Below are 27,667 nucleotides of genomic sequence, written 5' to 3' on the forward strand. Positions count from 1 at the left end.
CTCTTTACGTTCAACACCGGTATCGATTAATTTGACCAGATGTTTGTTTACATTTTGAAATGAACAATAGGTAGCATTTAATCACACTATTATTTCAAATGTAAGGATGTGATTATAATTTGATTTTAATTAACAACGTATTTAACAAATAGAAAAATAAAACAGGATGAAGTTATAAAATGTGATTGGCTGACGTACACGAGTGCTACTCCACTAGCGAATTACGCATCTACACCGATGTTGTACGTTGTTCGACTGAGGGAGACGTTATTATTTTTACAAGGAAAGAATTTTTGCGTGTGTGACCTTGTTTTTTTTTTATTTATTTATTTTGGCTTGAACTTTGCGCATTATTTTGTTATGTTATGATTTTTTTTTTTTTTTTGACGGATTTTTTTTTTTTTTTTTTGACGGATATTTTCTTTTTTTTGTCTGAGTTTTCGTTATAGGTAATTATTAACAGGAAAATTGGTGAAAATCAAAATTAGCACTTGGGGCGATAAACAAAAAGCTTTAGCGTGTACGTATCTCTTATGGGATATCGTAGATCGAAACACAGTGTAATGTTATTTTGTACTAGTGCACTTATTGATTCGCACTATTTTTAAATAGTACTTTCAAGTTTAATGAAAGTTTTACAATACCTGTTTTTATTAAATTGTTAGGTGAAAGTACCCACGTTATTTTTAAATAGTATTTTCAAGTTTAATTAAAGTTTTATGATACCTTAAACCATTAAAGAAAAAATAATGGTAACTAACGGCATAAGCACCAAATTCTTTTTGTTTTGCTTTGCTTTCATTTTGTTTGTTTGTTAAATCCGGCAAAAAAAAAAAAAAAAGAACAAACAAGAAAAGAATATACAAACAATAACAAGAAAAGAATCCATAAAGTTCGAGCGAAATTGAAATTTTTATTTTTTATTTTGAAATAAAAAATAACACAGATATCGTAAAACTTTAATTAAACTTGAAAATAATATTTAAAAATAGCGCGGATTCCATTTTGGCTTTCACCAATTTTCCGGTTAATAATTACAAAAAAAATAATTACAGCAAAAAAAAAATCCTTGAAAAAAAAAACAAATAAAAAAACACAGATCATAATAACAAAATAATACGCAAAGTTCAAGCCAAAATAAATAAATTAAAAAAAAAAAACAAACTAGGTCACACCTGCAAAAATTCTTTCCTTGTAAAAATAATAACGGCTCCCTCAGTTGAACTACGTACAACATTGGAGCTGATGCGTATTTCACTATAGGGGTAGCATTCGTGTACGTCTATCTTTTGGTACCATGTTGAAATTATAATCTTATTATTTTGAAAGCCATTCTTAACATGGAGTGGAGAGGGTGTTTTGTATCTATTCTGTGCTTTCACCTTACAAGTAAATAAAAAATTACAATTGAATAAAAAACAGATATCGTGAAAACTTGAATTGCACATGAAAACACTATTTACAAATAGCGTGGTGCCAAAAATGCATACGCACATTTTAGGATCATTCTTGAAGGAGATATTATTTTTAAAAGAGACCCCCTCCCCCACCTCAATATTTTTTAAGAATATTTTTAGTTAATTACTATTGTTTTAAAAAGGTAAAATAGATTTTCTATGTGTTCGTTTTCTACCTCACTGGCTAAGTTGTTAGTGGTTCAACTTATTTTAAAGCGTTTATTCAGTTCAAAAACGAAACTAGACAACATATATTTTTTTTTATATTTATGCTTTTTTTTTTTTTTTTTTTTACATGGTAGTCACCACTTATCAGGGCCCGGACGCCACTCCGGGATAAGGGTTATTGCCTGTACATTAAGTAATCAATGTGCGATAATCGTTAGTAATGGAGATTTGATAAAGTGTCTTACTTAAGGGGGCGGTTTATCAGGAATTTGTTTATGTTGGACTTGAAGACATCCAAGTTGTAGTCAGGTGAAAAATGGGCAAACAGAACAGAGTTCCACAGGCGTGCAGTTCTAAGAAAGAAGCTTTGTTTACGGAATCTACATTTTGATTTAGGCACAGATAAAGAGTGGGGAAAATTATTGACAATGGTTTCAGCTAGACGGGTGTTTTTCATGAAGGATTGGCAAAGGGGGGGCAGAGATTGGAGCTCAGATGAGCACTTGTCATGGAAATAACGATAAAACAAAGACAGGCTCGCAACGTCTCTTCTGTGGGAGAGAGGTTGCAGGGAAGAGAAAAGGGCATCCCCCACCAAACCACGAAGTCTATTTTGTATTCTGTCAAGGCAGGATAGGCTTTTTTTAGCAGCTCCTGCCCAGATGTGGCATCAGTACTCCATCCTTGGACATACTTGGCTTTTATATAGATAGAGAATTGCATTAGCAGTGATATATCTTCTGGAGCGGTAGAAGGATCCCACCATTTTTCCAGCGACCTTGGCAACAGACTTGATGTACGTGTTCCATTTCAGATCAAGAGTAAAGGTCAATCCCAGAAGCTTGTCAAAACATAGAGCCTCCCCAAGACTAGAGCCATCCATTTCAATTGATGTCAGATGGGGATCAGAGCGTTGATGATGTAAAGATAGGAGCTTGGTTTTAGATGCATTAAAAGTAACCAGCCACCTCTTCCCCCAGTATACCACCCACTCAAGATCAGAGGAGAGAGAATCAGAGAGAACTTTGTCATTTACGGCCTTTGATGTGTTGCCATAGATGGTCATGTCATTAGCATAGATGTCAACGAATGATCTTAGGATGTGTTTTGGGAAATCATTGATGTAGATCAGGAAAAGAGTTGGGCCCAGGATGGACCCCTGAGGTACTTCAGCATTAATACTGTGGGCCTCTGATTTCTGCCCGTCAACCACTACTCTTATGAGCCTATCAGAGAGAAATGATTTAATAATTGAGAAAACATTTCTAGTTATACCGTAGCTGGAAATCTTGTGAAGTAGACCTTTGTGCCATACCTTATCGAAGGCCTTTGATATGTCAAGAGCAATTGCCCTAGAAAGGAAGCTTTTGTCGAGAAATTCACTAATCCTATGAAATATAACCGTTAGCACATCTGCTGTAGATCTAGCAGAATGGAAACCGTATTATTATAAGGTTATTTCTGCTGAGGTGGTTGACTACTTCTTTATTTAATATGGATTCCAGCAACTTACTCATGACACACAGGAGACTTATTGGTCTGTACTGAGAGAGAGATGACTTATCACCTGAATTCTTAAATACAGGGCATACTGATGAGGTTTTCGAGGGTGTTGGGAAGCACTTCTCCTTAAGGCAATGCTTAAGCAGTTTTGTAAGTATGGGGGCAAGTTCTGGTTGAAGCTTTTTCAACACTGTAATTGGAATGCTGTCAGGGTCAGTTGCTTTACTGGAATCAAGGTTTTTGATTAGCTTGGCAACCTCATGCACAGATATTTGTATGTGGCATAGCGTGTTGTCTGTTATAGGAGGAAATACAGGGAGTTAATAGCCTTCATCGTATAGGGTAGAATTAGCTGCAAAGTTCTTGGCAGATAGTTTGGCCTTGTATGATGCTGACGAGATGACTTCAGGTCCATTGATGATGGTTGGGATAGAACGCATGCTTCTGTTCAGGATCCTGTTTGCTATTTGCCAAAACTGGTGGGAACCAAGCCGCTGCTCAGCTACTTTGGATTTAACGGACTGAGTATATAGCTCTCTTGCATTTTTTTATTACTCTTTTACAGTGGTTGCTGGCAGTCCTGAAAGCAGCTTTAGTCTCAGTACATTTATTACGTTGGTGGAAAAAGTGATTTCTGTGCGCGATGGCAGCAGCACATTCTGGGGAGAACCAAGGCTGGCTGTTAGGTTTTTGTTGGAATTTATTGGATGGTATGAATTGGTCTATGCCTACAATTAACCATTCAGTCAGGTTTGATACACATCCTTTTTAAACATAGAATGCAGAGATAGATCAGATATAAATGTACGGAAGCTATCCTAAAATACTTATTTACTATTTTAAAACAGGCAAAATCGATTTTTCTACCTAGCTTGTTAAGTTGTTAGTGGTTTAACTTATTTTAAAGTGTTTATTTGGTAAGAAAAAACAAGTCAAGAAGGATTTCTCCTGCACTAAACAAGGACAGAAAAGGTGGTGTAGTCTCAGAACAGATAATAAACTTTGCTGCTAATAATAATGATAAACAAATAAATTTACCTTCAGATGAAACAAAGTTTTACTCACTGGCCGTATTAAATTTAAATAGTTAAACTTAACGAAGATTATATTTAGAATTATAAATTAGATACAGCGTAAAATTTAGGAAAACTCATCCATTTTTGATAGATAGGAAAACTCTCCATTATTGAATACATATCGATTGAAAACACATTTTAGGACCGTCCTTGAAGTGGGTATTGTTTTTAAGAGACTACAGCCCCATAATATTTTTTTAAAATATATTTACTTGTTTACTGTTGTTTTAAAATATATAAAATCGATTTTCTAAGTGTTCATTTTCTACTTAGCTTTGTAAGTTTTTAATGGTTCAACTTATTTTAAAACGTTTATTTAGTTTTAAAAAAAGTAGTGTTCGACATGAGTCTCGGGAATCTCAATAATCGTTCAAAAATAGTAATTTAAAGACAATACTAAAGTAGATATAGTTTTAAAAATAGCCTCCCTCTCCAAAAGATAATAAATGTGTATATTTCTTAAAGTAATGTCTAAGATCAGTGTTCGGCAAAAATCAAACTATCGAAGTGGATACGGTTGATTAGGTAACTCAATTGAACGGGACAGAGTCCCGGAGTCGTGACATGAAAACGAAACAATATAAATATATAAAAAGAACACACTGAGAAAAGACATCCATTTATTTAAATATATTTTGTTTAAATACGTTCGTTTTTTTTTACTTACATTTAAAAGTTTTGCGTAAATAGAAAAAAAGTTTTGTTTTTTTAATCCTTAAGTTTTGTAAATATTTAATATTAAAAAAAATGTTTTGTAAATATATATTTTTTCTTTTAAATCTTAAAAAGTTTTGTAAATATATTTTTAAAAAATCTTGCTTGTGAACATTTGACCATGTCTGCTATTTGATGTGTTTACAAACAACCAACGGCAATGTCAAGGTCAAACAACCAATGTCACTTGAAATGTTTGCCAATCTTTGTCTTCTGCTATGGGGTATCTAATTTTTACTTGATCCATTAATTTTTATTTGCAAAAGAAAAAAACAACATTGCTAAAAAAACATATTAGTGAATTATCAATATATTGTCATAAAAACGATTATTTTTATATTAATAATTATAATGAGAAAAAAAAAAGCTTTATTTCATTAAAATTAAATAGCATACATAAATTATGTCGAATGTGCAGGAATAAATTTTTTATAATGACAAAACTGATTTTGAATTTTATAGTTTTCTTTTCCCAATTAAAATGAATTCAATCATCCTTTTTATGACAAAATGTATTGATAATTTAATGATCTAAAATTTTTCAATCCATGTTTTCTTTTAAAATCAAATAAATTTCAGATCAATTTACTAAATTATTTTTTACAAAATATATTAACATAATTTGCCATGATGTATTGATTAAATTGGATAATTTTGCATTTTTCTTATGTTTTATATGCAATTTTATTTCTTCTGTCAAAAAATTATAATCAATATAATAATCGTTTTTTATAATGAGAAAATTTATAAATATTTAAAATCTTAAAAAGTGCAACAAAATGCCAATTACATTTTTATTAGTGCATAAGGCACATCTGATTGAGTGTAAATAAAATAGTTTTTTTTGTTTTGTTTTTAATTCTAGTATCGTCCTTTTTAAAGTTTAATATTAATAGTTTTCGGTAAAATAATTTTCTGGGTAAACATTTGGTTGAATATTTTTCTGTTGAGGCAGAAATCTTTTTTCAAGAAAATATTATTAATAGTTAAACAATTACTTAGGCAAGTTAAAATATAAAGAAACCAAAATGTGAGTATTGTTCATCATTCTCATATTTCGTTATCCATTTTACATGCTGGCATAGTTTTGCAATTTACTTCTAAAGTCTGTATTTATCCCTCTTTATCTTAGGTTAAATCTTAATTTGCCCGGAAAGTTTAGACTCAAAGCAATTCATTATGGGAATAGAGGATTCCAATGACTTTTGTTTCTTCAAAAGGCGACTTTCATATTTCCCCACATGTGCATTTGGTACCTTTCTCTTAATCGTTTTTACGAAGATTGATATTTCACTCGTCAAACATTTTCCAAAATTATTCAAAGCGTGCTTTTTACTGCTTGTCACTAGCATATCATTCAAGTTGTTTTTAGTGATTGCTTTTTGTGCTGCTCTTCACACGTGCACACACACACACACACATAAACGTGGGGGAGGACATGTTGGAAAATTCATCTCAATTTCAGCATCATTGAATATTCACATTCTTAATGGAGTTTTCATAAGATTTATACTTTTTTCAGGTCTGTAAAACTTTTGATTTTATTTGAACCAGGTATACTTTTTACTGGAATAAATGAATTAGATTAAAACATATTTCAGGTATAGTTTGGTTTTCCAGTTATTACTTATATCATACTATCAGATACTCGCCCCCTTTCTGCTTCTATATATATATATATGCTATCATGGGTACCTGGTGTTGCCTGGGTTGACATGAAGTTCTGTTTGGAACACACCTGCTATACTAATCATTTTCATCATGGGCAACGTGGATACCTCCACAACAATTCCAAAAATTAAAGAACGGATAAAACCATGTAAATGTAATCGCCCCCAAAAAGAAGTATGTGATAACCTCTCCACCAGATATTTCGGCAGAAGGGATACAAGGAGAAAAAAACTATTCTCCAGATATTGAACACTTGAAAAAAAAAATCATTACAACTTTTGTTTCAATAAAAATAACAGCGAATGCCTGTGTGATTGCAGAAAAAAAATATATATATAGCTAAGTAGGCAGAACCTCTTTTTAGGGGTTCTGCCTACTTGGCTAATTTTTCTAATGAAGATCTACCAAACATTAATTCCAAAAGCAATTAAATGAAATTTTTCGTCATTTTATGTTTCTAATTATCCCCGCTCCCCCTAAAAATGAAATTTGTCATATTTTGGGGGTTCGTTTTGTTTATGAAATTGTTCGGTGAAAGTACAGAATGGTCTCATAAAAATTAAATTTATTATGATTTTATGTTTCAAATGTAATTCCCGCCCCCCTCTTCCCACAAAAAAAACTAATTTCATTTGTCATATTCCACCCCCCCCCTCCTCACTTGCCAAACTTGAAAAAATGCTGGAAGTGACATGTCTCGTTGAACAGTTGGTGGCCATAAAGTGGGTGCTCATTTTACGTTTAATAGAAAAGTGATCCACGACTCTAAAATGTTAATTTTCTTTTTTTTTTTTTTTTTTCAAAATTTCTTCTTTCATATTATTTATAAAAGCTGTTTAAACGTATTAGGCACCAAAAAGTAGATCTTCATTTAAAAAATTTTTCAAATTTATTGGGGGGGGGGGGCACGTAAAAATTTACCTTTTTTTTTAATTAGAAAGTTAAGTTTGTAATCGATGAGATTAATGTGAAAAAAGAAAAATAGTGTAAACTGGAATTTAAAGGCAGTAGATCCTTATTTTCTTTTTCTGGGTGTTAAACGATGCTGGGTCACATCATAAAAATTTACTGATTTCTGTATTGCCGTTTAAAGAATAATAAAAACAAACAAATTAAATCTTCAGTTTTTTTCATAAGTGTTTTTGTTTTGTTAGAATATTTAAAAATATAATAAAAGCCAAAACTTTTTCTCTCTACACGGAATTATTTTTTCAAGCTAGAAACCTATTGAGATTAACAAATTGTTTTATTTGGTTAATAGTTTGTGTGTTTATGTTCCAAAGTATCTAGGGGCAAATAACTCTAAAAAAATCTTTTTTTTTTTTTTAAACTTAATGTTGGAATAATAATTCCAAATAAATTAAATATTTTATCAATATAATTATTGTTTAAAATTTATTAAATAACTATTTTAAATAGAACACTTAAAACAATTCTCTCACTAGAAACATTAACTAAGATACCACTATTCAATAAAATCGAGTTTTCTTAATGGAATATGCAAATGGATAATCTCTTAATTGTATATTTTGGAAGAATCATACTATATATAGAAATAAATGAAAAAATAAAGTAGGAACCTTCTGTATATATATATTAATCAAATTGTAAACAAACAAACAAATAAACAGGAATATGAATTTATATATATATATATATATATATATATGAACAAATGATTAATAAAATATGTTAAAAGACATCTTGAAAAAGAGTTAAAAACATATTTAATTTTAAAAAAGGAAGCACAAGATAAGTGGATAGTCCTTAATCCGCGGAGTTTCAAAGAAATACTCTCCTTCTCATGAGAGGGCAGGAATTAGCAAAATGCAGGATCGGATTTTGCATATAAAAGTATTTAATGAAACTACAAGTAAGTCAAAGATCTTACTTGGTTAAAAAAAGGGTGAGGTAAGGGGAACAGGAGGCAAAAGAAAAATAATAAAATTTCACATGAATGGATAGTCCGGTGAAGGGTAAAAATCCAAAAATGGTAAAATCCAAAACGGTCGAATTTAAAATTTCAATCCACTGGGTAAATTCCAAATGGTCCAAAATCATCCAAAAGGCAGAGTTCCTTGGAAAAAAGTGCAAATGTAATGAATTCCAAATCATTAAAAGAAAAGTACTAGAGATAATATTTGAAACACGTCTGTCAAGGCTGGATGAATCGAAAAAATTAAGGCTTTAAAAAATCCCGAAAAAACGGTGACAATTTAAATTTGAAAAGCAAGGTCAAACTGACCCAGACAAAAAGCGCGAAAGTTAGCGTTAATAATTAGGTCAGCTTAGATATGCACGTGAAAGTCTCAGAAATAAATTAAGAAAACTGATCAGAAGAACAAATAAATGGCCAAGTTCAAGAAATGGGGCGTCATAAATATACATACATATATATATATATATATACATATATACATACACAAACACACACATACATATATATATATTAAAAAAATATATATAAAAAATAAAAATAAATAAATAGAAAATTATATATATAGTCACATACATACATACACATATACATACATACATACAGACACACAAATGCACACATACATGTATATACATACAAACACGCATATAAATATATATACACATATATGAATACATATACAATAACACACACACATATATATATACAAACACACACGCATGCATAAACATATACACATATCCAAAAACATATACAAGTTAAACAAAAAACATACATACTTACATACAAAATAAGAGGAGAAGCCAGTATCTGCAAACTCCGGAATAAGGCAAATAGACGTGTATGTAAATGCATATAGTTAAATATAAGTAAACAAATACATAGAATAAAAATGAGTAGGTTGATGTATATATTTAATTAATTGGTATACTTATACCATAAAACGGAGACAGCAGATGGAAAACCGACCAAAGAAATAAAGAAAAACAAAAAAAATAAAAAAAATTAAAAATATAAAAAGCTTAGAAGGTAAGCTTATAAAAAAAAAAAAAAAAAAAAAAACATTATGGGAAAAGATATATATTTGAAGGGTTAAATTAATAGCTATGTGATTTCAAATTTACCATATTTAAACTTGGACATATGTTTGCAATAAGAGATCAGTTCGTTTTATTTTATTTTATTATATATATGTATATTAACAATAGAAAAATTAGATTCCAGTAACCATGTCTATTTTTCAAAGATTCAGTTCATGACAGACCATTTCATCTTCACTTATATAACTCTGTATTTTTATTGTCTATTATTAGATCACAAGGAATGCCAAAGCCGTTCCCAAAAAATATCAGCAAATTAAAGATAAAAACAATAGAACTTACATTAATAAATGATTTAATAATGCAAGTTTCTTAGGAACATAAATTTCTGTTTATTTTCATTGGTAGATGCCATATTACATACTATCAGAGCAAACAGAAATACACATATTTTTTCTAAACATTACAATCTAAATTTTACAAAAACATCTAATACAATTAGAAATGAAAAGTGAAATAAAAGATAGAAAAGAGAACAATACTACAAAAAACTGTATTAAAACATTACTTTTAAATAAATGATATTAATTTAAAAACCAAGGGAAGTAACCCTTGATTTTTAATTAAGAGCTACTGCGTTTTATTTAGGTCTATTCTAATTATATCTGATATCAGGGTAAATTTTCTGATAATTTTCTAAAAATTTATTACTAACAGGCAGGTTTGCGGAGTCGGAAGGAGTCGGAGGTTTTAGTCGGTGTTGGATTTCTAAAAGTACTAGGAGTCAGTCGGAATTTTTTATCTGACTCCAACTCCTTAAGTCCAATCAATTTATTTTTTACATGGTTTTTCTGTTTGGTTTTACCACTTTTTTCTTTTTGTTTTATTACATTTTTACCCCAAACAAGGCACATTGCCACTTTGATGTACTAGGCTACTATCAGGGACCTAAGTTGCAGGGGTACTATGTAGAGAGTTTAGCAGCAAGGTGTCTGTTCACATTATGCTTGAACTTCTGCATGACAGTACAGTTGGGGAAGCAAGAACCCAGAAGAGAATTCCAAAGTCTAGAAGTTCTAGGGAATAAACTATTTAGAGTAAAAGACTTTCTTACATCTAGAGATCTCTACTATGTAGGGGTGGGACTTTGCTGCTTGTTGAGTTTGTCGGGGGTATTTTCGTCGAGGAGGTAGAAGGGTTTGTAGTTTGTCAGAGCATCCACCATTAAAATACTTGTAAACAGGCAGAGGGATGCAAGATTTCATCGATGGGACAGGGGCTGAAGCTTACATGAAAGTTTTGACCTATCAGGTTGGTGACTCTCTTTTGAACCTTGTCCAGGAGCGAGAGACTAGTAGCAGATGCACCAGCCCAAATGTGATAGCAGTACTTCATACATGGGCGAATGGTGGCACAGGTACAGGATACTTTCAAGCGTAAGTAACTTTCTAGCACGGTAGAGAGAGCCCACCTTCTTTGCAGCAGCCTTGGTAATGATCTCGATGTATCTTTTCCAACTCATATTCCCTGTGAACGTTAAGCCGACGAGTTTGAAGGAAGTACTTTCAGGTAAAGTATCTTTAGCTATTAGTGGTTGGTAAGGTTTCATGTAATTATTAAAGGAAACGAGCTTTGTATTGGCAGCGTTGCCATCCATTTTTGACTCCATTCCAATAGACTGAAGGTCTTCTTCTAGGGTTTCTGCCATTATCTTAGATATATGCTCATTAGTTTTCCCCACGTGCCTGCTATAAAGCATGGTGTCGTCGGCAAATATACCCATCTCAGAGACAATTTTATCAGCTAAGTCATTTATGAATATCAGAAATAATAAAGAACCAAGGATCGATCCCTGAGGTACACCCACATTTATATCCTATTGGTTGGACGTACACCCATCGAGGACAACCTGGATTCTTCTCTCATTTAAAAAAGATTTAATTTTGTTAAATATTCATCCAGTAATACCATAGGATTTTATTTTTATGAGAAGACTATATTGCCATCCCTGTCAAAATCCTTAGATATATATATAGGGCTACTACCCTCCCTTCCTCTGGCTTATCCAGTGCTTGGTATATACGTTCAGAGATTACAGTTAGAATATCTGAAGTAGAACGGGTTTGTCTAAATTTATATTGAGTGTCAGACAGAAGTTTAGGAGCTGTAAAGTGGTGGACTAGAGCTTGATTAATTATGGACTCAAATATTTTGGTGAAAGGAGGGAGGGGGCTAATTGGGTGAGAATTTAATGGGTCAGTTTTTTCGCCAGAGTTTTTGTAAATTGGTTCCACAGAAGGAGTTTTTCAGCAGTCAGGAAAGCAAGATTCGTTAAGACATTTGTTAAAGAGTTTAGAAAGAACTGGAACAACCTTAGTGGACCATTTATTAAATAGCACAGCCGGGATGAGATCAGATCCACATGCTTTTGAAGTGTCTAGTTTTTTTACATGTACTTGAGAAGGGGTAATTTTCAAATCATCTTGCGTGGTTTCTGTCCGCTGAGGAAAATTAGGGAGGTAATGGTTTGCTGAGTCCTAAGTAGAATTTGAGGCAAACTGATGAGCAAGCATATTAGCTTTCTCGGATGCTGTGCAAACAACCTCATGATTGTTGGATAGTGGGGGTATTGTCGATTGCTCATTATTTACTACACTGTTATAGATTTTCCAGAAATCATGAGTTCCTAATTTCTGCACTTCAATGCGTTTCCTGGTGGTTTCAGCATATTCACTCTTAACTGTCGCTACTTCTTTCTTACAATTACTTCTAGCTTCTATAAACTTTTATCTGTTTGTACAGGACTTATGCCGGATAAATCTACGATATGCATGTTGCCTCTGAGCAATGTCAGCTGTGCATGTAGAAGTAAACTATTAGGGAGAGTGGGTTTGCTATAGAACTTTGGTGTAGGAACCTGTGCTTCAATTGCTGCTTTGAACTATTCAGTAGTCTCATTTACGCACTGTTCTGCAGGAAGAGAAAAGATATTTCCCCATGGGGCGTCTCTGATGTGATCTCTAATGGCGTCCCAGTCAGCCTTATTGTGGTACTTTGGCGTTTGAAGCGATGGTTCTTCAACTTGGGGTTTAGAGTGATGTCTATCATTATCACAGCATGATCAGCATTCCCGAGTGGGCAATGGGAATTTGTTACACAATCATCAGGAACTGTTGTCAGAAATAGGTTCAGAAGTGAGGCTTGCTGGTCCTAATGATATGGGAGACAGGTTGAGAATGTTACTGTCTGTGTCAAGGAATAGGATATAGAAAAGTTAATGATTACACTACCAACTGTGTCCGTGTAGTTAGAGAAGCCAAGCCTATTTCTGTGGTGGGCGTTAAAGTCACCAAATACATGTATTTGGGTGCTAGTGTCAAGGGAGAGTGCTACAACTATGTCAGCTTAGACATGATTGATTATAGTACAGTTCTGGGTTGATGGAGAGTGATAAAGAAAATACAAGTAGCTAACATTATGTTGTAAATTTTATTTAAAACATATGAAGGCCTAGTCATCTGATTCTAGTTTAGATTTCCTAGACATAGCGAGAGTGTTACGAATATAGACTCCAAGTCCGGGCATGTGTCTGTCAGAGTCCTTACGACAAAGTGGAAGATAACCAGATATGTTAAAGTGGTTAGATGGGATGGAGGAGTGCAAGTTAGTTTCACTTAGTGCTAAGATATCCGGGGAGTTTGCTAGGAGAAACGATTCAACATCATGTAAGTTAGTTTTAAGTCCACGGATATTGTAAATGCAAGCCTCAAGGGAGGCGGGGAATTCTTTAAGTGTGTGTCTGGTTTGAACGTTTTTTTGGATTGAGCTGTTATTTTATTTTGTAGTCAGATCTAAGGTGAGGTGCTCTGCAAAACGGATGTGCATAGCCACCACTATGCAACACACATAGACCATCAGCCGGTTCCTCATCTACAGGAAAGTGGCCTCGGGAATGCTTATCAGAGATGAGTGCATGACCCCTTTCCATGCGCGACATTGCACTACAAACATCCTGACATTATACAACTAATGATAGAGCAGCCGCTCTAAGCGCTACCAAAGAGTTAGGGCTCCTGTACTCTAAGTTGGAAACAACAACCAGCAACTGTCAAACCGGTACCCTCAAACCTGTCCGACAGCAGTCCAATCATGTTAGCATATATGGTAAACAAGCACCCCCAAGATGCCCAGTTATAGGGGAAGGGAATGAGGCAAATGTGGGGGACGGCATTCATTGCCCTAGTCAGGAAACAAGGCTAAGCACTGGACGGCTCTAATGAGTACCTGCGGCCGCACCTCTGCTCCTGGCTAATAGGCAAGGAAGGAGTATGGAAGTTGGGCGATAGGTAGAGCCTATTAGCCTATAAGCAGTTTAGGTTTGCAAACTGGTGATTTGATAAAGTCACCAGCTCTAGCGAGGTTGTCCTCAAGGACTGAGGAGGCCTCCCTCCCCTGTTTGGTGCCAAGACGTATGAGGTGGCCTCTGTAGTACCAGTGTACAGGAATTCTGGTGAAAGAACAGACCATCTCATTTATCATTATCTCATTTATCATTATCTCATTTATCATTATCTCATTTATCGCCCCATTAGTCTCTTCCCCTTATTTTAAAATCTTTGAGACCTTAATTAATCATGCACTAGTTCACCACCTCACAAAAGCAAATCTTCTCTTTGACAAACAGTATAGATTCAGGCAATGTCGTTCTACTACAGATATTTAAATATTTATCTCTGAACGTATTTACCATGTACTGGATAAGACAGGCGAAGCCATAGCTGTAGCCCTTGATATATTCAAGGCCTTTGACAAAGTCTGGCACAAAGGGCTGCTAATGAAAATTAAATCATACATTATAATTGGATGTATACTAAATATAATTAGATCCATCTTAGACAATAGAAGCATACAGGTTGTCATTGACGGATGTACATCCAAGCAGGATAACTTTAATGCAGGAGTACCTCAGGGGTCGATCCTTGGATCATTATTATTCCTAATATTCATAAACGACCTCCCTGATAATATTGTGTCAGAGATGGGTATATTTGTTGATGATACAATGCTTTATAATATGCATGATGGAATAACGGATGTACATAAATCTAAGACAATGGCAAAATTGTTAGAAAATTATGGAATGGGGCCACAAATGGATGGTAACATTTAATGCTAGTAAAACAAAGCTGCTCTCCTTTAACAATTACTGGTACTACCAGATCAGGCTGTCTTTTGGCTTCCTAAGACGAAATACACCTACATTAAGTTTCCGTTTTTGTTTTCTATCCTCTTTTGTAAAACTTAAATATATTCTACAAAAACAAAAATAACAACCCCCTCCCTCCCTTCCTTCTCCCACATTCTTTTTTTAAATTTTATTTTTGTCATTCCACCCCTACTTCCCTACTGATTCCCTAACTTAAAAATACCAACCAAAATAATAAAAACAATTAAACTAAAGGCCATAAATATTTAAAAAAAAAATAACAAATGGAAATGAAAAATTTTTCAAATCTATCAAGATTCCACTAGACCCTGTCGGCAGGGCATCAGAATATGCCGACTGCCCCCCTGCAGAGAATAGAAGTCCCTCAATGGGGCTACCTGTTGGCCATGGGTAGCGACCCGTAATGCCATTAGGACGGGATCCTGGTGGTTGAGAGACTTGGAGGTCAGATTTTAGTACCCCCACTTCCCAACACACCACTTTGGCCCTTACTGGGCTAGACGGGCGGTCGGATGGGCCCGATCCGATCAATCGGCTGGTCACGTCTAGCGCACCACTTATACACATATAATCTACACAAAACCTAAATACTACACAACGTTCTCCCATCAACACAGATCCATAAATAAGTGGTGAAAACGGTGGCTAAGGGTCAATTGTATATAATGAATAAAAACTAGACATGGCTGTTTTCCTCTAATATTTCTCATTTTCTACTTGGATGAGAAAAATTAAGAAACACAAATGCTCGAAATCTACATTATATGCAAGTATACCATTCCTGTAACCTTGTTGTAGCCAGGGTGAATGGGTTTCCCCCCTGTGCGCATCTCAAATAGGGCTCCGAGGTGGGTGGGGAGCAGGAATGATGAATCCACAAACAATCCTAATGAGTTACAAAACACCAAGTAAAAAAAGACTGCTAGACACTTCGGATAGCGACTCAACTGAGGAACAAGATAAATATCCAAATTTTATAATAATGGAATCCACTGAAGAAACACCATTAACCAAACTTTCCCCTTTAAGATAGAGAAAATATTATCTAAAAATATAAAACCCAAAATGGTTAAAAAATTAAGAAATGGCACTCTGCTAATAGAAATCCTTACAAAACAGCAAGCGGATGAACTCCTAAAATGGAAACATTTCGATAATATAAAAATAAAAACATACCCCCACAAAACACTAAATACATGCAAAGGAGTGGTAAAAAGCCGTGAACTTTCACTTTGTCCCATTGACGAAATACGTTCATATCTGAAAGAACAGAACGTAACAGACATTAGTTGAATTCAAATTAAAACAAATGGAGAAATGATAAACACACACACGTACATACTAACCTTTTACCAACAAAAAATCCCACCAGAAATAAAAATAGCCTATGAGAAACTGAAAGTCGAAACTTATGTCCCCAGCCCACTGCGTTGCTTCAAATGTCAAAAATTTGGCCACCATCAGAATCAATGCACATGCCACCCAGTGTGTGAAGGTGCGGAGAAAATGACAACCACACCAACTGTCAAAAAACTCCCAAATGTACCAACTGTAAAGAAAATCAGTGCCTACTCCAAAAATTGTGAAATTTGGAAAAAAGAAAAAGAAATTACCAGAATTAAACACACGCTAAACATCACCTACCCAGAAGCAAGGAAAAAAGTTGAAACAATCAAATATTCAGAAATAACAAAAGAATACGCCTAATACTAATAAGCACAATAATTATCACGCAACAAACTTAGACATTAAAATCCAAGACCTCACCGACCAAATCAAAATATTAATAAACATAATTGAAGAAATGAAAAAAATAAATATAAACAAAACCTCAATGGAACCAAAAACCCAAACATCACACCCAATAGAAACAACCCCTTTAGCCGAAAAAGAAAACAAAAAAAAAGCAAACACCAAAAAAACATAGCAGAGGAAAAAAGAAACAAAATAGCAGAAAAAAAAAATTCAACAGAAAGGTCACGTTCACTCTCCAGGCCAAAAGACACTCCCCTGAGTGTTCAGAAAGAGGTAGACATGCCAAAGGATCCCCTAGAAAGAACAGTGAAACAACCTCTGCGGCGTATGAACCTAAACTCCCCAACACACCACGACCACACTCACAATCCAAAAGTAGAGATAAACAAAAAAACAATATGCCTCTAGAACTCGAAAACCAAGAAGTCATGGAGACTGAGGAATCAAAAGATATCCCTCTTACCCCATGAACCTATAAATGACGATAAATAAGAAAAAATTAAAAAAATAAATAAATAAATAAATAAAAACAATACCCATGCAAAACCTTACAAATCATAACAAAACAACATTCCTACAAAATGGAACTGCAGAGGACTAAAACCTAATCATGAAGAAATACTAGAAATCATCATCAAACATAACCCAGCAGCAATATATGTCTACAAGAAACACTACTCAAAGAAAATCACAACTACAAATTCAAAGAATATAATATGTACAACAAAACCCATATATCTACAACAAATGGAGCAATCGGAGGAGTGTCCATACTAATTAAAAATACTATACATCACATAATCCTCCAATTAAACACTGAACTACAAGCAACAGCACTAATGGGTAACCTACACCGCAAAATCACAATCTGCTCCATATACATTCCACCAAATCAGCCAATAAAAAAAAAAAGAAATAGACATGCTAATTAGCCAACTACTACCCCCATTTATAATAATGGGAGATTTTAATGCGCACAGTGACCATTGGGGAAGTAATCTGAGATACTGACCGACAATGGCACCGCCTTTGTTAGCAAGCAGTTCAAACAGTTCACAGACAGCTGGGGTATACGTCTGCGATTTCGGTGCACCTGTGTGCCCCGCAGAAATGGAAGTATCAAGAGAAAACATAGGACTGTAAAGACCATTGCAGCTAGGAAGGGGTGTATGGTGCCTGAGACGGTCTATTGGTATAATGTCACCCCTAAGGACGACATTTCACCCTCTACCGTGCCAGATGAAGCACTGCACAGGTACCACGTCAGGGTGAGCGGAATGGAGACCAGTCCACTGCCCAAGCCGGAGGCGACGAGACAGAGTATCAAAGAGGGGGATGCCGTCTGGGTTAAAAACTCCCACAGCAAGTGCACCACACGCTACGGAACCGGGCATGTTACTGAGATGATCAGCCCACAATCGGTGCGGGTTGATGGGGTGCCCCGTCATATCAAGGATCTTCGATTGACATCACACGCGCAGCCGCCACTCGGCGATGAGAGCGAGACTGGATCCGAGACCAGTGAACCATCATTTTGGGTTACGCCAACTTCGTCGGACAGCGACCCCGAGATTAGCAGCCTTAGCTTCACCGACCCTGAAACTGAGGATGAAAGCACAGGTGAGGACGAAGCCCCCAGTCCCCTTCTCTGAAGAAGCACCTGAAGAAAAAGGCCACCGCATCCCTTGCGCTCTCTGTGATGATGATATCAGGGTGGAGTGTGGCGAAAATTGTGGGAACGCAGGCTTACCTCTTAAACGGCCTCGATGTGCACTTTGCCGACGCAGCGTCATGATGCTGAAAAGTGTCCAAGATGGCGCATGTGGCGTTATATAGCAATTCAGTCTCGCCGAATCTTGTGTGCTCTTGCGCACATATGCAAATATGCAAATTTAGAGGACTCTGTCTTTTATAAAAACAGGCCACTGAAGCAGATGAGACAGATGTGAAAACTGGTCTACAGAAAGTACTGACGGACGACGCTCCTGCAGTGAGCTGAAGTTTTGTATGCTTTTTTTTTTTTTTTTTTTTTTTTTTTGCAATGTCAGATTTGATGATACTTTTCAATTTATGGGAGAAACCAATGAACTCATTTTGCAAAAGAGTTTGAAAGTCCCAAACTGCCAGGAAGATTTGTTAGTGATTTGAAGAAGAATTTTAAAAATGTATATCTAAAGGTCTGGGTTGCTGCACTAAAACGGAAGTGAAATTTGAACTGAAAGATGAAGCGAAACCGATGTTTAAACCCAAAAGGAAGGTTCTGTATTCGGCATTAGAAACAATCAAAAAAGAATTAAATAGACTCAAAGAAATCGGAGTAATAAAAAATGTGGACTACTCTGAATGGGCATCACCCAGTTTATGTGGAAAATAAAAATAAAAAAAATCAGGGTATGTTGGGATTTTTCGACAGGACTGAATGATTTCTTAAAGGATCATAACTATCCACTCCCTACCCCTGAGGAAATATTTTTTAAGTTAAATGGAGGAAAAATTTTCACAAAAATTGACTTATCAGAAGCATATTTGCAGGTCATACAATGAATACTCATAAAGTATTATTTTCCCTAAAACGATTGCTGTTTGGGTTAAAAGTAGCACCAAATTTATTCCAACAAATTATGGATGCCATGCTAGCAGGCTTGGATTTTGCAATGGCTTATTTAGACAACATTTTGATAAGAAGCAAAAATGTTGAAGAACATAAAAACCATATTCGGAAGGTATTCGAGAAAATAGAAGCCTACAGATTTAAAGTGGCTCTCGAAAAATGTAATTTTGGTATGGACAAGATTGAATGTTTGGGACAAATAATTGATTGGAAAGATAGAAGACCTAACCCAAATAGGACAGAAGCAATTAGAGACATGCCTAGACCAGACAATGTAATGAACTTAGTCATTCAAACTACTATAATTCTTATATCCCAAATATGCACAAACTAAGAGCACCATTAAATGAATTATTGAAGAATAAAAAGTGTTTCTAGACAAAAGAATGTGAGGAAGCATTCCAAAAAGTTAAAAGATGTTTGTTATTGGATCTAGCGTTAGCACATTAAGATCTGAAAAAGGATTTAATTGTAGCAGCAGATGCGAGTGAATATGGTTTAGGAGCGGTGCTTCTACACAGAATGGAAGATGGATCTACTAAACCAATTTCTCATGCCTCAAGGGTTTTATTACCCGCTGAAAGAAAGTACAGTCAGATCGAAAAAGAGGGTTTGGCGATTGTGCATGCCATGAAAGTTTCATAGATTCATTCATGGAAGATCTTTCGTCTTGGAAATGGACTGTAAACCATTACTATTGATTTTTGGTTCAAAAAAAGGGATTCTTACTCATACGGCAAATAGATTAGAGAGATGGAGTATTATTTTGTTCAATTACGATTTCAAAATGAAACACCTAGCAAAATTGCACTTGCAGATCGTTTGTTGAGATTGATCTCCAGTAAAACTGAATTTGAAGAAACTGTTATAGCAGCACTAAAAGAAGAAAATGAACTAAGAGATATATTAATAAATACTGTTAGGAAACTTCCTGTTACACTTGAGGAAATAAAGAAAGCAGCGAAAACAGATAAATATATTAACAAGATAAAAAAAACAAGTGGGACAAAACAAAAAGAATAGAAAAGGATTAAAAGTGTTTCCATTTTCTATGTGTGATGAAACTCTGATGTACGCAGACAGAGTGGTAATACCGCAAGTATTACAAAAGAAAATCCTAAAAGAATTCCACATGAGACATCCTGGAATCTCCAGAATAAAGCCCCTAATGAGAGGATTCACATACTGGCCTGGAATGGATCAGGACATTGAGAAAATGGTGAAATTATGTAAAGGTTGCCAACTAGCCACGAGATCTCCCACCATATGGACGCAACCTTGGCCTAAAACAGATGTACCCTGGACACGCATCCATATCGATTATGCAGTACCTCTGAAGGGGTATTATTACCTAGTAATCGTAGATAGTATGTCAAAATGACCAGAAATTTTTAAATACAAACACCCTACAGTGGCAAACACAATAAAAGCGCTGGACGAGGTATTTAGCCAGTTCGGAGTTCCAAAAACAATTGTTAGTGGTAATGGCACTATGTTCATAGGTCAGAAATTCAAGCACTACTGTGAGGCACTGGCCGTTGAACACATTACAACGCCAACTTTTAACCCTCGATCAAACGGACAAGTGGAAAGATTTGTCGATACTTTTAAACGAGCTTTAAAAAAGAATAATAACATCGACATGGAAGAAAAAAAAGCATTCAAGAATTCTTAGCAATATATAAGATAACACTAAATCCAAATACAAATGCTAAATTATCCCCAGCTGAAATTATGTTTGCCATGAAGGTGCGTTCGATGTTCGACCAGTTAATCCCAAGAGAAAAAGTAAAAAAAAGTATCAAGGATAATGTAAGGTACAAGACTTACAATGATGGAGATAAAGTTTTCTTAAAAAATTATCGGGTAGGGAAAAGTTTTTGGGAAGAAGGCATGATCTCAAGAAGAATTAGGAGAATGGTTTACATTATAAAAGGGCAGACTTTTTTCCACAAAAAACATATTAACCAACTGAGACCCCAATACACAGAAATAGTCAGAAACCAAGAGTTACCAATGGAAGTGCTATATGATACTTTCCATATACAACCTCCAAACAAGGAAGTACCAGTAACTCAGAAATCCAGTCACTCTCCAAAAGTAAAAAATCGGCAAGCACAAATGGTGTAAAAGAAAAAGGACCAAATTTTTTGGACAAAGTCTAAAAAGGAAAAAATGGTAGAAGCAAAATTCTTTGGAAGAATTTAGCTTGGGAGGAAGGTGATGTAATAGAATAACCTAACATCCCTTCATAGATGGATATATTGACTAGTGATTCCAAAATTTTTCCCGATTCCGATACAATTACCGATTCCTTTCAAAATTTCCGATTCCGATCCGATTCTGATTCTTTTAAAATTTATACATAATTAGAGATTTGTTTTGTTTTGTCTTTGTTTTGTTTCTTTCGTAAATTTTCAAATTATTACATAAACCCCTGGGTAATGTCCGCGTATATTTTTCCTCAAGTGTTTGCTCTGTAATTGATTAAAAATTATAAGACAACAAAACATTTATTTTGATTTTAAAACAAAGCTATATTGTATCAGTTCGTATTTACTGTATAACATCCTACTTACATAAATAGTTAAATATATTCGGAGATTAGTAGGCAAAATAAGAAAACGATGTAAGAACAACATATTTAACAATGCCATCTCTCATTGTTATGCACAAGTTTCTAAATAATAATGTTACTATTTAGAAAAACATTTTTAGCGGGAGATTTCTGTGCCTTTTCTCTATGAATGAACTAAAATTTTATTTTAATTATAAAAATTTGGTAGGTTATTAAATTGATTTACTTTGCTATAAAAAATAAAACAAAGCAAAGTACAAATTGTGATGATGACGACGACAAGAACAATGACGACGACTTTATAGATTAACACGCAGCTAAATCCCTATTTAAATATTTATGAAATATTAAGTCTGGGTAGGTTTATCCATTAAATGTAACACGTCTCTTATTTGATTTTTATGAAATATTACTTTTATAGATTACGTGTTAGAACATTTTTTTAAATTGACGGAAAGAAAAGCGATCATGGTACTTGTGCAGTTTACGTCCCTCATTAAAAAACGAAAATTTCAAAAAAAAAAAACAATTATATTCTACGTACCCGTTATGGAATGAAGTTCTAAAAAAATCACTTAATTTCATCAAGTAGTTTTGTTTTTACAGCTTGTTTTCAATCTCGGGAACATGGAATTTCTCTAATAAATTGCTTAATTGATATTAAAGGTAAGTAATCCATTATATTTCGACCAAAATCAATGCTAATGGCGTAGTTTAGATTGACTGTTTCGAATGCCTCGAATGAATGCTTTTAGCGATAAAAACAAACCTACTTGATGAAATTAAGTGAAATTTTTTATGGGAACTTCATTCCATAACGGATACGTAGAATATAATTGTTTTTTTTTTTTAATTTTCGTTTTTTAATGGGGGACGTAAACTGCAAAAGTACCATGATCATTTTAGAATTTAGAGTGTGAGATCAATTTCAAATATAAATTTAACGTAAAATGATCATCGTTTCTGGCCACCTTAATTCTTTATTGATGTTAACTAAATTGTTTCCCATTAAATTAAGTTCGATTTGCAACGTTGTAAAACCATGTGTAATCGCTTAAAAAGTAGACCCCCCCCCCTCCAATAAGCGCACATAATTTAAAATTGGTAACACACTACAATGTTTTGGAAAAGCAGCTCATTTTACGTTAAATTTATTTGTGAAATTGACCCTCTATTTTAAATTCCTAATCGTTATTTATTTATTTATTTTTTTATAATCATGAGTGTTTATGGGCAACGTTTATATTTCATTTTTAAATAGTTACGTGTAAAACGGTACGAAGATGTAAATAATGTATTCTCGTGAAATTGAATTTAGGAAAACTCGTCTCGCGAAAACTCGTCTCGGGAAAACTCGTCTCGGGAAAACTCGTCTCCGGAAAACTCGTCTCGGGAAAACTCGTCCCCTTTCGCTAGGTAGGAAAACTGGTCCCTAATTGAATAAATATCGATTGAAAACACATTTTATGATCGTTCTTGAAGGAGATATTGTTTTTTAAAATAAACTATAGCCCCCCCCATAATATTTTAAAAAAAATATTTTTACTTGTTTAATGTTTTTTTTTTTTTTTTTTTTTTTAAATAAAATCGATTTTCTAAGTGTCCGTTTTCTACCTAACTGGCTAAGTTCTTATTGGTTTAACTTATTTTAAAGCATTTATTATGTTCATACAAAGTTAATTACAAATTTTTTTTTGTTATTTTAACGAATGTTTTTTGGAGTCATAAAAACAATAAAAAAAACAAAACCCAAAAATTAAAAAACAGGGAGCGATTCGATTCTTCGTTACGCTTTTGGTTTTGTTTTTTAATTATGATAGTTTTTTGTTGTTATGTTTTTGTTTTCTGTCATACCAAATGCACTCATGCGTTATTTAAAATTATGATTTTATCAATTATCAACATTTATTGTCGTCCTGTCAAATTTTGCAAAAATTAACTAATAAATTAAAAGCGAAATATTTTTTGACGCGAGAGATGCCATGTGCTAACAATCTCTCGTTAACTCATTTTTAATTTTTTAAATTTTTACTTCAAAATTCTAAAATCAATCATTAAGAGAGAAATTAATCACTAAATAAATTTATTAATCAATTTTATTGAAAACTCCGCTATCGTTTATCAAGAATCTTTTTAATTTCATTTTTTGTTGGTTGCTTTTCAAAGGGAGATATAGGTTTTATCCCCGCCTCTCTCTCTAAATTATATTTTAAAAAATATTAAAATTTATTATTTTCTTTTTAAAACCAAATCTCCCTCAGTAATTTCTTTAATTTTCTATTTTTTAGCGATTATCAAGACCCCCATAAGCATTATTTCTCGTTCTCCCGTAACATTCGACCGACATGTTTTTTGTTTGTTTTCTGTTTTTTTTTTCTTTACCAAATAAACGATTCCAAATAAATAAATAACATAGTCGGCGAGGTAGAAAAATCGATTATACCCTTTTATAAACAACAGTATATAAGTAAATTATTTTTATATTAATATAAAAAAAAATATGCGGTCTCGTTTATGAACATAATAAACGCTTTTATTAAAAACACAAAAAAAACATTAAACAAGTAAAAATATTTTTTTAAAAATATTATGGGGGGGGGGCTATAGTTTATTTTAAAAAAACAATATCTCCTTCAAGAACGATCATAAAATGTGTTTTCAATCGATATTTATTCAATAAGGGACCAGTTTTCCTACCTAGCGAAAGGGGACGAGTTTTCCGGAGACGAGTTTTCCGGAGACGAGTTTTCCGGAGACGAGTTTTCCCGGCACCCGTGAAATTATCAGTATTTTTCCCCCGTTTTCATTTTTCGCCCATCGCAATTATAACTTTTTGTTGCGAAAAGAAAAGTTTGATGCTTCATTTTATAAACGACACAGCCCTTTCCTACTACTAACCCTAAGTCCATGATAATATAAAAAATAAAGCGATTATTTGTGTTTTTATGATTTTGCTGATTAGTTTGTGAGTCAGTGGTAAAAAAATTAGTTAACTGCTTTAAAACGATTAGAATGGCTGGGAAACGGGTGATCATTTTATATTAAATTTAGGAATTTAAGAAAATTGGGCAACGGAAAAGGGCCATTTTCGCCAGCTAGGAATAAAAGGGAAATTATTGAATAAATATCGATTGAAAATTAATTTGAGCCCAGTTCTTGCGGAAGAGGACTCCCCAATCCCCCACCCCAATTAAAAAAATATTAATATACTAATTGTTATGTTTTGAGCTCTCGAATATGGGAATTTTTTGGTTGAAATCGAGAATCTGCACAGAATTTTGGTTCGAAGTCACATCGACCGAAGCATTAACAAAGTTTAATATCTGTTCTGATACTACACTTCACCTCTTTTCGTTCAATGAAAGAGAAATGACCGAGGCAATTTTAATTTTTGTTCCGACCAAAAGTGCCCCTTTTGGGAGCTGGATATTCCCCATATTTAAAAACGACTTTGTGTCTAACTGTACTTTCGGGAGGGGGGAGGCAAGTAAATAGAAACACTCAATATGTAAACAGTAGTACAAAGCATGTTCATAATTTATAGACATCGATTTTATTTGGTTTTAAAGAACCCTTCACATTTAAATTTTTTTAATATATTTGGGGGAGGGGGCTTTTAAAAAGACTCTTGAACAACAAGCTATTTTCAATCGATATTTATTTAATAATTGCCGAAATTTATATACTAACTCTCAATCCTAAATTCTAAAATAATTTTGTTTTTAGTGGGTTCACAAATATTGCTCAAAAGTAGAATGTCAATGCGGGTCGGGGGGGGGGGACTTTTAAATGGAGATATAATTTCTTTTGCAATTTGAAAAATTTCTAAATGTTTTCTCTTTATCTATTTTATCCAGACTTTGATAAATTCATTGAGATATATTCATGTACATTTTTAACGTTTGAGTTGTTTGCTAAACCCGAGAATGATAAGATAAAAAAAAAAAAAAAAAAACAGCCGGTGTCAGACAAAGTGGCTCCAGGAAAATAAAATAAAACTGGCCGAGTCGTTTGCGATCTTCTAACATTAAACTGTGAACTCCCTGGGAAGCAGCCTGTAAACATTTGGCAACTAGGTGCGAAAAAATAAACCGTTTGATAAGGGGATGGACAAGTGACCTCTAAAACATCTACTTAAACCAATGAAAGTTGAAAAATACAAAACAAAATTGTTTTTTTTTTTCCGCCATTCTTTGTCATATTTTCCAATGCCGAGTAAGGGAGCAGACAAAAACCTAACCAGACAAAATCCAACACTATTATATTCTACTTTTGATTTAATTAGCAATAATGTTTGATATTATTTTTCTTGACAAAATATTTCTTTAAATTTAAACAATTTTTTCAATACGTTGAAAATTAACTGCATTCTTCTAAAGGTTATCTCTCGAATTTTCACAAAGTTTAACTTTTATTTTGTTTATATTATGCAGATAAAATAAATTTAGATCTTCTTTTAATGTTATCATGATCTATAGAGGTTAGTTTTATTAATAGTTTAAAAGGAATACATATTTATTAACGGTATCAGCAGTGAAAAATTAATATAATAAAATATTAAAAGAATCGGTTTTGGAATCGGAAATTAGGCACAAATTTTTCCGATACCCCGAAAACTACCGATTTTTCCGATTCCCGATTCCGATTAATCGGTACAACACTAATATTGAATTTAGGTAAAAATGGCACCGGTAAAAATGACACTGGTAAAAATGGCACCGGTAAAAATGGCACAAGTGAATAAATAGGTAAAAATGGCACCGGTAAAAATGGCACGTAATGGATTAATGAGAAAAATGACAAAACGAGAACATGCATGAATATCTCACAGTATATTAAAATGTGAAAACGTGCGAAATTTGTCGAATTAAAAAGGGTGCTAGACGACCGATCTGGTCTCAAATTTTACCCTCGTTTTGAGTTTTCCAAAAGTTAGGTCATGTACTGCGACGTCACCGGTGTTACAGAAAATAATGAGAAGTGTGTCAAATTTAAATAGATCCTAAATGCGAATCTCTTTTTTGAGATTTCCCAAAGTGCTATTACGTCACAGGTGTCAGAAATAACTTTTTTCATCTGTGTGGTAATTCATTCACCTCTTCTCCCCTATTATAAGTTGAACACTGGGCAGAAATAAATTTAAAAAAATCTCCCTTATTTACAAACAAGTTCCTTTTATTTTAATTAGTTACTTCTATTTATTTGTTTCTTTACCATATATTCGATTCGATGTCTATACTAATAAATGCCTTAAAAATAAGAATTATCGAACATTTATTACTATAGACAACAAAATGAAAAAGTAAAATATACAACAAATAAATGTTACCAAACGCAAGATATGCTAAAAGTAAAAATAAAATAAAAATAAGCAGTTTATATATTTTTCAAAAATACAAACAAAATAACTTAGGCATAAACAATTATAGCGAGGAACAGTCCATTTGATGACGGCTTCTGATATTGAAATCAGAAATTAACATTGTTATTCGTTCCTCGTAATTTATGTACACTTAGTGTTGTTTCTTTTTTATGGAACTCCTGCACTGCAACATGTCGGCAATGGAGACGAGTTATCGACCCCTTTATGAAACTCAAATATAAAGAAGTTTCTTCATAAATATTTCATGTTTTTTAAATTACTACATTGATGAATTAAAATTATATTTTGATACATTTTATACAACCTTAATGTAAAAAAAAAAATTAAAAAAAAATACTAAAAACAATCTATAAATGTTTTTAGCATATTTTTTTTCAATTATGAATCACTCATTAAAAAGAAATATTAAAACTTTAAAATTATAGTTCGATACATTTTTATACTTTAAAATTAAGTACTCCTTGTGCGTTGAGTCTTATAGCTCACAGCCTAAATATTCAATGACCTCTCCCCTTGGTGCAGAAATAAACTTTTTTATTTTGTAA

The 27,667-nt window shown here is 33.5% G+C and overlaps 1 protein-coding gene across 8 annotated transcripts in view; it reads left to right on the top strand.

Annotated features, from left to right (window-relative positions):
- Positions 1–27,667, top strand: part of LOC145284723 (pyruvate dehydrogenase (acetyl-transferring) kinase, mitochondrial-like) — a 591,786-nt gene that overhangs the window by 177,880 nt on the left and 386,239 nt on the right. The window lies entirely within an intron of this gene.

Source organism: Euprymna scolopes, chromosome 9, assembly GCF_053919585.1.
Source record: "Euprymna scolopes isolate OS-2025 chromosome 9, ASM5391958v1, whole genome shotgun sequence".
In the NCBI taxonomy this organism is placed as follows: Eukaryota; Metazoa; Mollusca; class Cephalopoda; order Sepiida; family Sepiolidae; genus Euprymna; species Euprymna scolopes.